The sequence below is a fragment of the Engystomops pustulosus genome, unplaced genomic scaffold (genome assembly GCF_040894005.1).
Source record: "Engystomops pustulosus unplaced genomic scaffold, aEngPut4.maternal MAT_SCAFFOLD_98, whole genome shotgun sequence".
Taxonomy (NCBI): Eukaryota; Metazoa; Chordata; class Amphibia; order Anura; family Leptodactylidae; genus Engystomops; species Engystomops pustulosus.
The window spans coordinates 323,242-327,500 of NW_027284982.1; positions in this window are offsets into that span (position 1 = coordinate 323,242).

A 4,259-nucleotide genomic window follows, 5' to 3' on the forward strand; every position below is an offset into this window, starting at 1 on the left:
ACAAGTAAATTCCGGACGCGGAGACCCCTTCTCCGCCCTACGGTCCCCAATGGGGTGGCGCCCGGCGGGTGAGGCTAGCCATGTGAGGTCGAGGGCGGGAGGACGGGACGTAAGCCAGGCCGTTCTCCACAAGTAAATTCCGGACGCGGAGACCCCTTCTCCGCCCTACGGTCCCCAATGGGGTGGCGCCCGGCGGGTGAGGCTAGCCGTGTGAGGTCGAGGGCGGGAGGACGGGACGTAAGCCAGGCCGTTCTCCACAAGTAAATTCCGGACGCGGAGACCCCTTCTCCGCCCTACGGTCCCCAATGGGGTGGCGCCCGGCGGGTGAGGCTAGCCATGTGAGGTCGAGGGCGGGAGGACGGGACGTAAGCCAGGCCGTTCTCCACAAGTAAATTCCGGACGCGGAGACCCCTTCTCCGCCCTACGGTCCCCAATGGGGTGGCTCCCGGCGGGTGAGGCTAGCCATGTGAGGTCGAGGGCGGGAGGACGGGACGCAAGCCAGGCCGTTCTCCACAAACTCCCAGCGGTAGAGTCTCGGCTCTCCGCTCTTTTGATCGATCTGACACAGCGCGATCCGGCGGGGCAGGGCACTTTGCTCGGTCAGGGGTATTGGCCCCGGCCGGTTTATGGTAAAGCGTTCCTTAGCCTCAGTCTTGGTCGCGCATCAATCCCCCGCTCCCCGTGAGCGGCTGTCGTCCTCTGCCTAAGGTTGTGTAGCGCGGTGCCAGTGTGGTCCTCGCACGGCCCCGCTCCTGCCACAGCGGTAGGACTCTCTGCTTCGGCTGAGGTTTGCTACGAAGCGTATGGAACGGGCGTACTCCACCGTACCGTGGGTGGGGGGCGGCGGCGGCGGCGGCAGCGTCCAGCGCGGAGCTCCGGCTCCCGCGGCAGCGCCTCGCCTAGTGTCCCTCGGGCAAGTCCAATCGCCCCCCGCCCGGTCGGAGAGCGCAGACACACCTCTGTGTCCACGGTTTATTTCCGCAGCACGAAAAGGGACGGCTCCCGCCTGCTCCTCGCGGCGGCGACGAGGCTTAGACCCACCGTGGCGTATCCGCGGTAGGTATGCTCGTCGGTCGGAGGAGCGGTTGCGGTCGAGTGGTCCCCAGTGTACCCTGTTAGCGCTGCCCGCCTACGCCTGAAGAGCTGCGGACCGAGAAAAAGGTTCGCTCCGCTGCTGACGGCGAAGCGCGCGGCACGCCGCGGAAGAGGAGAGGGAGCGGTCGCCCCCGGGGCGGCTCCCCTCCGAGTCCGGCAGAAGCAGAGATTGTAGCGGAGGGGGGGTTTCTAAATTCCCCGGGCGTGTTATCCCCAGCGGTAGCCTTTGAACTCTTCAACCGCAAGCACGATCGCACGTTCACAGCACCCGTCACTAGGAGCCGGGCCAGAGGCGGGCGGCAGACGAAACCGACATGAGCGCTTAAGGGTATTGCACCCCCGGCGCCCAGACCCTGGAAATTGAGTCTGCCCCCAAAGCCCACCCGCGTCCTCCTTGGCGCTCCCGGAGTACATGGTCGTAGATGGGCCATCGGTCGCTAATGCCAAACTGCGTCCCAGGGGTGCGTCCCCTCTGACCAACGGCAGACCCATCCCTCTCGCCAATCCGCGGATCCCCGCCAGGTCCCGAACAGGGCTCGTCCTTTAGCGTTTCAAATGCGCCCTCCCCGCCATACGAGGGGTTGAGGACCGTAGCCTTCCCTTACGAGAGGCACCAGGGGTGCGCCTGCTCGAGGGCCCGGCCGTGGGCGTAACGCTTGGGCCGCCCGGGGGAGTCGGTAGACCATGGGAGACCAACACTCGCACACGAACGTTGCCCGTGCTTTTGTGGAAGAGAGCTTCTTGCGAGGTTGTCGCTGCGGTGGCGCCCGGACAAACCCTATCCCTAAAACTTCTGGGGAATTGGCGTCTAAGCCTGCACCCTGCTCGGTATCCCTGCACCCACGAAGGGGGCCGTGGAAGGCTTGGGGTCGCGCCGGCGAAACCGACCGGATGCCCGGGGTACTGAACCCCCGGGGTCCCACCCTGGAAATTGAGCCGTCCGACCCCGCCACGTCTTCCTAGTGCTCTCCTTGGCTCCCCCGCCTGTGGGCATCGTTAGGGGCTGCGGTCATCAGCGCCGGCTAAGCTTCGGCAACACGGCCGACCCACCCCTTCGGCGCCTGGGGGTGCCTGGTCCCAGTCCGGGCCGTTCCGTAGGGGCGGCTATCCCTTACATGAGGGACTCGGTGCGTCCGCTCGGGCTGCGGGGCTCCGGCTCCGACAGCCGGGGAGCTGGTTTTGACCGCGGGCCTCCACGGGAACCGGCAGGGGCCGGACTAGGCGTCAAGCCGAAAATAACCCCGGCACCCTCTGCTTCCAAAGCGAGGGGACCTTTGGCCGAGCGGGGGCACCGGAAGCCGAACCGACCCCAACCCCTCTTCTTACCCCAGGGCTGGGCTGACCAATCCCCTGATCGGGTCTAAAATGGAAGAAGGGGATTCGAGGGAAGGGGCTGGCGGAAGGCAGTTGCCCGACGGAGTAGGCGAAGGCCAGGCCGTTTCCGAGTCCCGAGCAGAGGAGGGCGAACTCGGCTCTTCATCGACCGACGGCGAGGCGAGGGCGGTGGCTGCCGCGGGGAAGACTCCATTGCTCGTCAGCGCGCTAGGAGCGGGGCCGACTGGCTGCTCGGGGTATGGCATCCCCGGGGGCCCACCCTGGAAATCTTCGCTCCTCAGCCGCTGCAGGTTATAAGGTCCCGCCGCGCGTAAGCGCTCAACTCTCCGACCCACGGATGTCGAGCCCATGGTGAGCCGGCCGTTTCGTACGGGGAAAAGGGGTCCTCTGGCCCCACATCGATCGAGGGGGTTTAGATCCGCGGAGGCACGCACCGCGAGGCGAATCGCTGCTTTTCCCCAAGAGGTTAACCTTCAAACCACCGAGTAGGTTCGGGGCAGGGCCGACAGCCTGCACTGGGGAATTGCATCCCTGGTGGGGCGACCCTGGAAATCTCTGCCCCTTTCCACTCTTTCGGTTGGGCCTCTCGTCGGGGCGAGCGTAAGTCGGCAAGCAGACGTGGGAAGAGGCTTCTTACCGGTGACACTCCCTTCGTGAGAGAGGCAGGTACTCGCCCCGGACCCCGGTCCAAATCTGCGCGGGCTGGACGGTCTCGGCCCTAGCCGAAGGCCGCTCCCGCGAAGCCAGGGAGCCGAAAATAACCCCGACACCCTCCGCGACCTCGCGTGCTTCCAAAGCGAGGGGAACCTTTGGCCGAGCGGGGCACCCGAAGCCGAACCGACCCCAACCCCTCTTCTTACCCCAGGGCTGGGCTGACCAATCCCCTGATCGGGTCTAAAATGGAAGAAGGGGATTCGAGGGAAGGGGCTGGCGGAAGGCAGTTGCCCGACGGAGTAGGCGAAGGCCAGGCCGTTTCAAAATCCCGAGCAGAGGAAGGGCGAACGACGTTCTTCATCGACCGACGGCGAGGCTAGGGCGAGGGCGGTGGCTGCCGCGGGGAAGACTCCATTGCTTGCCAGCGTGCTAGGAGCGGGGCCGACAGGCTGCTCGGGGTATGGCATCCCCGGGGGCCCACCCTGGAAATCTTCGCTCCTCAGTCGCTGCAGGTTATAAGGTCCCGCCGCGCGTAAGCGCTCAACTCCCCGACCCACGGACGTCGAGCCCATGGTGAGCTGACAGTTTCGTACGGGGAAAAGGGGTCCTCTGGCCCCACATCGATCGAGGGGGTTTAGATCCGCGGAGGCACGCACCGCGAGGCGAATCGCTGCTTTTCCCCAAGAGGTTAACCTTCAAACCACCGAGTAGGTTCGGGGCAGGGCCGACTGTCTGCACTGGGGTATTGCATCCCTGGTGGGGCGACCCTGGAAATCTCTGCCCCTTTCCACTCTTTCGGTTGGGCCTCTCGTCGGGGCGAGCGTAAGTCGGCAAGCAGACGTGGGAAGAGGCTTCTTACCGGTGACACTCCCTTCGTGAGAGAGGCAGGTACTCGCCCCGCACCCCGGTCCAAATCTGCTCGGTCCGGCCGTCGTCGGCCCTAGCCGAAGGCCGCTCCCGCGAAGCCAGGCGATCCGAACCGAGGATCCGCGCGAGCCTTCTCCAAGCCCTCTGCCGGGCGCTGGTGTTGAAAGCGTAGCGGACCCTGTTCGCCGGAGCGATAGGAGCGGAGCACCGGTCCCGCAGGGTTGAAAGCTGGGTAGCAGCGCCGTAGCTTCCCTCCCAGCCTTCCCCCGGACCTGGCGCCCGATCCCCTCCGCTCCTCTGTGCGTTGG